At 33.8% G+C, this 9,735-nt stretch overlaps 1 long non-coding RNA gene across 2 annotated transcripts; it reads left to right on the forward strand.

Annotated features, from left to right (window-relative positions):
* Positions 1 to 3,194: 3,194 nt before the first annotated feature.
* LOC105179685 (uncharacterized) lies at positions 3,195 to 8,279 on the forward strand. Of its 2 annotated transcripts, none has more exons than XR_016067270.1 (6): positions 3,195 to 3,714; positions 4,799 to 4,851; positions 5,835 to 6,132; positions 6,230 to 6,359; positions 6,464 to 6,526; positions 7,890 to 8,279. It is a non-coding gene; the product is annotated as an uncharacterized LOC105179685 (long non-coding RNA). The 2 variants fall into 2 exon arrangements; XR_002286362.2 differs by having other exon boundaries at positions 7,906 to 8,279.
* Positions 8,280 to 9,735: the final 1,456 nt, after the last annotated feature.

The following is a 9,735-nucleotide window of genomic DNA, read 5'->3' on the forward strand; positions in this document are numbered from 1 at the left end:
AACATGATTTTGCCCAAAATTTTGGTCAATGCTTTCATACTTGTAATTACATTTCTATAACAATATGTTCATATATTCTCTTTAATATATTTAATTGGACTTTATTTTTTAATGTAAAAATATATATAGTTATTTATTCCAAAAAAGAAAATTACCCGAATCGAGCACCTGAACCCAACGGTGCCCGATTAGTCGGGTACCTAGTTCAATCGGGTTCGGGATCGGGTTAATTTTTACACTATCCAACTTGTCGGGTATCTGACCCAAAATACTCGAACCCAATCCAACGCCCACACCTACCTCCATCTCTATTGCTTGGTTAAGACTTTAATTTACTAGATGAAGTTGTTGATAATTGTCTAGCTGAAATTGAAAATTGGATAGGGATGTTAACCAATGGGTTGGTTAAATGTCGATGATATACCAAACTGAATAAAAAACGATGAACCAAACTTCCATCCCCTTACCCGATTTCAACCCTCAGCTTCTAAATTGCCAATCCATGTAGCTAACATACGTTTGGGTATAAACCAGCCTTTATTTGTTGTATTTGCCCTCCGTTTAATTCTCGCATATATATGACTAGAAAGAAAAAGATAAAATATAGGGCAAACTACCTTTTTTAGTCCCGAAAACAAGGCCGAATAATTTTGTTTTTGATACCACAACTACGGTAGATGTTGCTTTTAGTCCCATAAAACTCATAATCACGCATTTTTAGTCCCGAAAAGTCAAGTATGTTGTGGTTTTGGGAGTAAAAGGCATTGTGTTATGGGGACTAAAAAGTCTTAAAATCACACTTTTTGGGATTAAAAGTACGTGATTTGAGTTTTATGAGACTAAAAGCGGCACCTACATCGTTGTGGTATTAAAAACAATTCTACCCTTATTTTGTATGACTAAAAAAATATTGTGCCCTTAAATAAAATCAAATAGTAAACCCTAGTTTCAAATAAAAGAACACGTGAAAGCGTATGATGAGGGAAGAAAAGAATACGACGAGGAAAAGAAGAAAGAAGAGTGAGATTACAAGAGATGCGAAGCAAATTCAAGCAAGGGGCATGCTCTTCATGTGCACAACCTATCATTTGAGAATGTATGTGAGTGAGTTAGGGTTTGCATAAAACTGCTAGTTCGAAATTTGGAATAGAGAAAAGAGGGCATAGAGATACATGTATTGTGGGTGCACTGATGGTTTGAGATGTACAGCAAAGGATTCTTACTGTAGAATTATCTACTGCTATTAGTAATTGTACGTTTTACCGCTTATGGCAGATTCTTTGTGCTGTCGAGGAAACCGCTTAGATTAAACAAGTTGTATTCTACTATTGTACTTCTTTTTACTTAATGAAAATTACCTTTATTGAAAAGATAGAGAAAAGAGGGACCCTCATACCAGAGAAATATTGTTTACACTGGCTTATTTTTGTTGCTATTATATTGAAAAAAGTAAATTGACTTCATCCCTACACATTCCATCACTTCCATCATTTGAGGACAATTTTGCTCTCTTTGATTACACTATAAGGACAATTTTATCTCGATAATTGATTGGTACTTTAATTATTTTAATGGGTTGAAACTATTAAAGGCAACCGAACTAATCATATTTGTTTTATGAAATTGAGTGTGGGAGATCCTTAGTGAATCGAATAAAAAAATAAAAAGTATTCTATATATATATGTCAAAAGATTCATATTTGTTTTATGAAATTTAGCAATAAATAAGAAATGAAAAAAGATATTAAATACTTAACGTTAGTCAACATTTACGACAATATATAAATCAATGCAACATAATTCTAATATTCTATCAAAAATAACCTCCATTGGTGCCATCTACCACTGTCAAATAAAAAATTATCTTTCAACATTGTATCGATATTTACTAGTCCAGTGTTACATTGACTGTCGAGGACCGCATCCGCCGCCTTGAAAACGATGATGACCATGATAAGGGAGATGCGGGCCACCTCCTCGATAGACCCCCCGGCCTCGAACCACGACGACATAGACGTTGTTGATGAGGAGGGTTTAAATTAGGTTTTATTTTTTTTATTTTTTAATTAGATAATATTTTATATTAATATAATATTTTTCCTTAATTATTAAATATATGAATTAAATAATTTATTTATTTATTTAAATTTATTAAATATATGAATTAAATAATTTATTAAAATATACTACATAAAAATAATAAATTATAAAACCAAAAATTAGGAACATTTTGGTAATTATAAAGAAAATATTACAAAGCTAATTAAATGACTGTTCCTAATACCATTACTAAAATAGTTCTAATCACGTATTTCTAAATTACATTGACCGTTCCAAATATCATTGCTAAAATCATCTCAAATACGTGTTTATAAAAGTGGTTGATCGTTCCTAATACCATTGGTAATATAGTTTTAAGTACGTGCTCCAAAATAAGAATGATCATTCCTAATACCATTACTAAAATAATTTTACATGACTGACCGTTCATAAAACAGTTACAGAAGACTGTTCCAAACAAAAATATAACCGTGCCTAATAGTATTGCAAACATTGACAAACAAACCATTACAAAGGCTATTTCTATATTTATCACAAATAAAAATAAATACAGTTCCAAAATTCAGACATGAGTATTACAAAGACCTTTCCAAAAGTAAACCGATGTAAATAATATAAGCCTTCTAAATTTAGTCCAGTTCATTGCAATTAAAAAAATATTTTTTTTAGAAAAGTTTAATATTAAGAGCAGCTTCTAACAATGTGTTACGGTGCCAGTCTTAAATTAGAACGGTCAGGCATGACCTGTTCCCAAATATTTGTAACGCATTTATAAGAACGTACAACCAACTGTTCCAAAAATCAGTCCAGATTAATTTGGTCACTTTCAAACATTTAGAACAAAAAAAAAAAACTGTTCATAGATTTATTTCTATCCTCTCTCTCTCTTGTCAACTTCTACATCAATTTTTATTCTGTCTCTCTCTTTTCTTCAGAATTTTCTCATTATATTTTTTTATATTTTTCATTTATCTAATTAATATATTTTTTAAATAATAATTAGTTTTTTAAGTGATTGAAGTTGATTTACATTAGAAATTAATCTAAAGAGTTTGTGTATTTTACAAAAAGAAATTACTAAATAAGAAAGGGTGGGGGTGGGGGCTAATGGCAACTTTGGGAATCACAAGTGGTACATGTCGTCATCATCATCTTCATACCCAAGAAACACAAAACATTTCTCTCTCATATTTCTCAAAGTCTGTCTCTCTTCACTTCGGTATGAAGATGACGAATGCGAATTCCTTTTCTTCTTCTTCTTCCTTTTATGGATGATTTCTTAGAATCTTGATGTCATAGTTTTGGGAAGAAATTGTACTAAAGATATCCCAAAAAAGAAAAAATCCACGGGTAAGAACCCTAAAAATCACCATCCTCTTTCCGGCCATTTTACCCAAAACCACCGTCCATCCACAATCCCACGTTTTAAGCCTCACCCCTTCATTTTCCATTTCCTCTATTCATGTTTCGATTCTCACCCAAAAAAACAGAGGAAAGAATAAGGGGGAAAGATTAGCAGAAAGGGAGGGAAGGGTTAGGGTTGAGTACCAGCGGCAGCGGAGGGTGATGTGAACAAGGGGGCCGTTAAGTGGTTTCATGATCTGGGTTTATGACTCCGGAGGGTGATGGGGACCTCTTGTCTTCTGTTCCAATGTAATTCATTTTGACGCTCTCAGCCTTCCACTTTTCTTGAAATATTGGGTGATGAAAACTTGTTAGTTTTTCACTTTTGAATGTATGAAAACTGCGCTTTTGGTTTTATCATTGGGTTGAAGAGTAGTTCAATTCTTGGCTTCTTGATTGAATTCTTGGTTGGTTTTTTCTGGAATCAAGTTTTAGAAGTGTTCTCTTGTTTTTCTTGGGTAAAAGATGTCTAGAGAACAACACGTTTTTCCCCCCTCCAGTTTTTAGTTTCTTTAGGGTTTTCCTTAAAGATGGTGGGTTGTTCGTTTCTTGGTTGATTTCTTTCAAGATTTTGGTTGGCCTGCCAAGGCAGGGTTTTATTGAACTTTAGGATGTAAGAATTGGAGTGAGAATGCAGATTTTTGTTTTAACGAAAAAAATGCACCCCAAGAAGATCATGCGTTTCTTAGATAAAATTTGGCTATTCTTCTTTCTCTTTGGGTTTCATCCATTTTAAACTGGGACCTTGCAGAGGAGGTTTACCTTTCTGGTTTTTTAAGTTACAGCCATCCGCATATATCTACAAATAAAGCCTGATTATGCATTAGTTATGAAATTTCTATGGCAAATCAAGGAAACAGAAAAGGCTTGAATGAAAAATAATAGGCATGCATTCTAACTAGGTATTTTATCATTATCACGGATCTGTTTCTTTTGATCCCTTTATTGGTTGTTAGGTATGACTAACTCCATCTTGTTGTCAGCATAGTTCAAAACTTTAATATTGGAACATATGTGGATATTGTTTTGTATGTTCTTTTGGTAGTGGTCATGACTCACAAGGAAAATATGTTATGGTCACCTGTACAATTAAATTAACAGTCGCGTATTGAATTGACAGTTGTTAATGTTTTCATGAAGTCCTAACCGAGGACATAACTTGTCTTAGCCTTATCATTGCTTTATCTGCCACTTTTAATGTATTCCCTCTCACTTCTTGTTTCTTTGCTATGAAACTGAGCTCTTATGACAATTTGCACATTCTTAATTTATAAAATATAGAGTTTTCTAAAACTAATTTACTAATATTTTGTGTTTTTCATGGTTGTTTCAGAGATTGGTCATTTGCCTGAAATGGCCAATAACTCCCAGTCCACAAGCATGCAGGTATCGAATTTAAAATGCTTTCTTAAATAATATAGTTTGATTGTGGTTTCTACTTAAGCACATATTCTTGACGTATTTGGTGCACATTAGTTGATTATGTATTATTACATGTGAAGTAGTTTGCCACTATTATTACGTTAGCGTGATTAAATGCTATTCCCATTCCTGTAAAAGATAGTGTAGTAATCTAACATGATTAAAGGCGAAGGCAATAAGCATTTTTTTTTACATTCAAGTCTCCATTTCTGCTGTCGTTCTTGGTTCATACTTGAATTAGTTTTTGCATGTAATGTTTAATCTTGATTGTCTTATACGATGATTCATTTAAAATAAATAAATAATCATAAGCTATGCCATGTTATCTCCATTGTTGAAGTGTGAAGAGCATTCTTTATAGTCAGTGCTTTTTAGTCCTCATTAATTAACAAGATATTTCCTCCACTGCTTTCAAGTTCTAATAGTTAGCATCGATATACTGGGTTTTACATAATGCTGGGATTGGTTTGACATTACCATGGTTAACCTGTGAATAGCGCTCCCTTTTGTCAATTATGTTGAAGCTTTTTTCCGGAACTCAGGGAAAGTTTCATGCTCTAGCAACTAATATGACTTAGGATAAATATTTCAACGTGGTTAACCATAGCTACAAAGTTGATATTATATTAATCTTGTGTTACGGGGACGAGGATTATACTTTTCTTTCATAGAAGCTGCTAATTTATGTTCTTCCGTATTTACTAAATATGCTTTTATGCTATATTTGTCATGTACTTGTCTCTTCTCTTGTCCAGTGTACCATGGGCATGCTGTAATTGGAAGTCCTGGATGTAATAACTCATCTATATGTTTTCATATGTATAATTTAATGGAAAAATTAGGCGCTTTCTTGAAAGAGGATGAGGAAAGTTTGACTTAGACTTGTATGCCTACTCGTAATCCATCTAGAATCATGATGAATCATCTGATTTCTTTATGTTTTGCAGGGTGATGCTGAATTTGTACCCCCAGCATTGGTGATAAGTTGACAATTGCTGGGCTTTGCTGCAGTTTTCTTAATGTAAATAGAATAGAATACAGTAAAAAATGGGGGGAGCTTATTCCAGGAAGCGAGACCAGCCAGTAAACGAGGATAACCTGAACCGAGGGGTTTCAGGTAGATATACTAAAAGTGGGAGCTCAAAATGGCTTGGAACCTCATTTTCTAGATCATCTATGGACGCTGGTCAAGGGAAATGAAGTTGCCCATCTCTTATGGATATGTGTATATATAAAATTCGGCAAGTATGTTTGGCGTGGTTACTCTATTTATAGTTCACTGTATAAGAGGGAGAGCCAAACTGTTTTAAGTGTATTGACAAGCAATTTTCTTTTGTTGAAGGACATAAACAAATATAGCACCTTCTCCATGCTGCCAAGGGATATAAGTCAATAGATTTTTTGACGATTTAGTGTGTTCCCAATGTCTAACTGATTCTGTACTTGAAGCTTTTCGGGATTGTGCTCTTCAGGTTTGCAAGCCTTGCTAAGTGAAGAAATAGGTCACAAATTGCTTTGGCTGCCTAAAGGATAGACAACAGCTGGTCTCATGAGCTCATTTTTCTGTTTGTTGCAGGATCTTAATTTGGGAGAATACCCAGGATTTAATGACAATTGGATTGACTTCGTCTCTTCACAGGTTCATCTCTACTCTCTGTGGATCTTTCGGGTTCGGATGTTAGTTATTATCAAACTACTCTCTTTTTTTTTTTTTTTTGTTTTCTTTTGCTAGTTATTATCAAACTACTTTCATTTATATTATGTTTCTAGTTACCCTTAGTAATTTGACAAATAAATGTGATTTTAGGAAGTCATAAGATTGAGACATGAATGTGCACTAGCGTTATGTGACTGTTGCTTTGATTAAATGTGGAGTAGTTGAGGCATAATTTCATGCATTTTGAATTGCTTTGAAAGAGAGTTGGAATGTCTTCGCTTCTACTAACTCTTAGGATTCTTGTGACATCATATTTGTTTGCTAAAACCCTACCCGATTGATCCTTATATCCCTAACATGGGACATGCATCATTTTGAAAAAAAATTCAAAGGCCCTTCCCCTTGGGAAAAAAAAGAAAGAATAGCAAAAAAAAATGAAATTACATCTACTCCGCTGGTTTAGGTCACTTAGTAACTGGGTAACTTCATCACAAATGTTGTTATTCACGTAAAACGGTGGCCGGAGCTATGAGTATGCAAAGCACTTTAGGTAAAATGTGTTTTGGTTGAGTAACCGGGTGCCTTCACCACAAGTGTTGTCATTCGCGTCAAAAGGCCAGAATACGACGTTTTTTGGTTGAGTAACCGGGTGCCTTCACCACAAGTGTTGTCATTCGCGTCAAAAGACCGAAAGACGGCCTAAAGAACACAAGTCACGGGCAAAAATGAAGGAAAAAAAAGGAGAAAAGAGCCGTGACAAAATACAAGGGGAAGAAAAAAGAAAAAAAATCATTATTGGCCCAAAGAAAAGAAAGAAAAGCGAAATCCGTCCCTACTTAGGTAGATATAAGGAGATAAAGGGTATTGTGCTAGCATCGGGGATGATAACATTTAGAAACCTATAGATTTTGTGGAAGCTTGATTGTCCTGCTCTCTACCTGGCAAAACAAAGTGTGGTGATGTGATTGGCCTCTTACCCTCGTTATGATAAGTTAGCATTTGTATAACGTATTGCTGCATTTGTGTTTTAAGATTATGTGTACATAATATTTCGTTTTGTCTGGGGAGCTATAACTTTAAAGACATTACAACAATCCTTTCTTTCTTTTTCGATTTATTGAAAAAATTATCACATTTATTTCTTGGTGGCTATATGAAATTTTTTCTGTGTAAAAATGATTTATTTAGAGATGCCTTTTCTTGTGGGACTATTATTTTTGGATAGTAGGAGATAGATTTTTGCCTTAATATTATTTTATCAATATAACTGAAAATAATTATTGTAACGACATTTAAATTTTATATTATTATAGTTCTCTTTAATTTTATGAATTATTTCTTTTAGATTGCCATCTCAGCAGGTTCAAGATCAGTATACAGCGGTGATGCTTCTTACATGGGTTCTCCCCAAGCCCCAACTGTAAAACTTAGAAGGAAATGTACAAGTTGTGCTTGAATATAAGAGTTAAAGGAATCTTTCATGCTGGATATAGAGAAGTATCATAACTTTTTAACTTTACTGACCCATGAATGCAGTTTATCCAGGTATATGAGGTCGGGAATCATTGTTAACTAACAATTGAATATAAAATCAGATTCCGTTTTTGTCTTCCATTTTTGTTTTAACTCTTCTAATGAAGTTCATGAGATAATTTTATTTCAGTTATATTTGTACACTTGGTGAGAAGACCATGGTGATGTCGCGGGAAGTGCTTCTTAGTGTTGGTGTTCCATGGTGCAGGTGACTATTCGTATTCTATCATATCATTTTTATCATTTGTCCCACACAATTGTGTGTTGCTGGGTTCTTATGTTAAACCCATTCAATAGTTCATTGGTAGGGTGAGCTATTGGAGAATTTATTGTCACTCCCCAAAAGCTTATCACTCGAGGTTCAGTCCTGGTAAGTCACTTTTACTGGCTTAATTCCTGTCAATATTTATGTTGATCTATCTCTAGAAGTTATTTAATTTCAATATCTGACAATTAAAGTGCTTATTTTGTTTATTCGATCTATTATTTTAGGATTTTATTGTGGAGATGCTGCTGATATTGCTACTCTTGAACGGTTGAGTTTTGCCAAACAAGCTTCAATACGTAGTGCACTATTAATTGTCCTCCAATGGTGTCTCACTTCCAGTTATGATAGATTTAGCAATTGTGTTATGTTCTAGGTTTGTTTTCTTTTCTTCTTATATGTGAACCTCTTCTTGTATCATACAGAAAATGATCTCCTTTTGAGTTGAGTTACTTAAGAAGGTTCCACATGTAAATTATGAATAAAAAAGCACGAGCCACTGGCCAAATATCTTAGAAGCCGCATGGAGCCCCTTAGATTTTTAGATCATTTCGGTAACAAGCCTTATGTCACTCATTTTTGCTTTATTTTTAGATGCTTTTCTCTCCCATATTATTTGTATGTTGTATGTGCTTTGAGGTAGATACACATCATATTTATATGCTAATGGACAATTTGGGCCGTTTTATTGTAGTGGAGGCAGCTTTTCTTTTGATGATCATCATCGATCTCCCTCGTTCTCTTTTATCCCTACATGTCAATTTATTTTGGAATCTACATAGAGGACGTCTCTAAGGAACAAGAAGAATGTGAGGTTTATAAGGTGACTCTTGTGCAATACAATAATTTTAATGATTCAAAGGCCCTCATGGTATGTTCTCTTGTTTTCATCTTCCTACGAATTTGAATTATAAAAGTATGCTCCATGACTTCTGGCTTTATGTGTTCTCTTTATCCATTTATGCTATCTCTTCGAATAGATGAAGTGCCAGAGCCCATATATGTAGCATGTAATTTTATTTTGTGCGACTCAAGTGTATAAACTTGGCCGTGGAATATACTAATTACATTGCAGCAAATAATAGGATCATTCTGATGTAATAGTATGTTTGCTCTTTGAACTCAAGGTTTTTGTCAACAAGTCAATGACTTTGGATAAGCTAAGGTAATCTTTATCAATAGTCATCGATACCATGAGTTTGACTGATAAGAGTATACTCCATGACTTGTTGCTTCATTTGTTCTCTTTATGTGCATGTTTCCATGCTTTAAAATATTACAACATTGAAAATATTTGTTGCTCTTATACACCAAAAGCATAATCTATTGCATATCCTTTAATTTATAAAAGTGTGTACATGATACAAAAAAAGATGTGAAAAATGATAGAGAT

This window comes from Sesamum indicum, linkage group LG9 (assembly GCF_026168435.1).
Source record: "Sesamum indicum cultivar Baizhima isolate 11 linkage group LG9, ASM2616843v1, whole genome shotgun sequence".
Lineage (NCBI taxonomy): Eukaryota > Viridiplantae > Streptophyta > Magnoliopsida > Lamiales > Pedaliaceae > Sesamum > Sesamum indicum.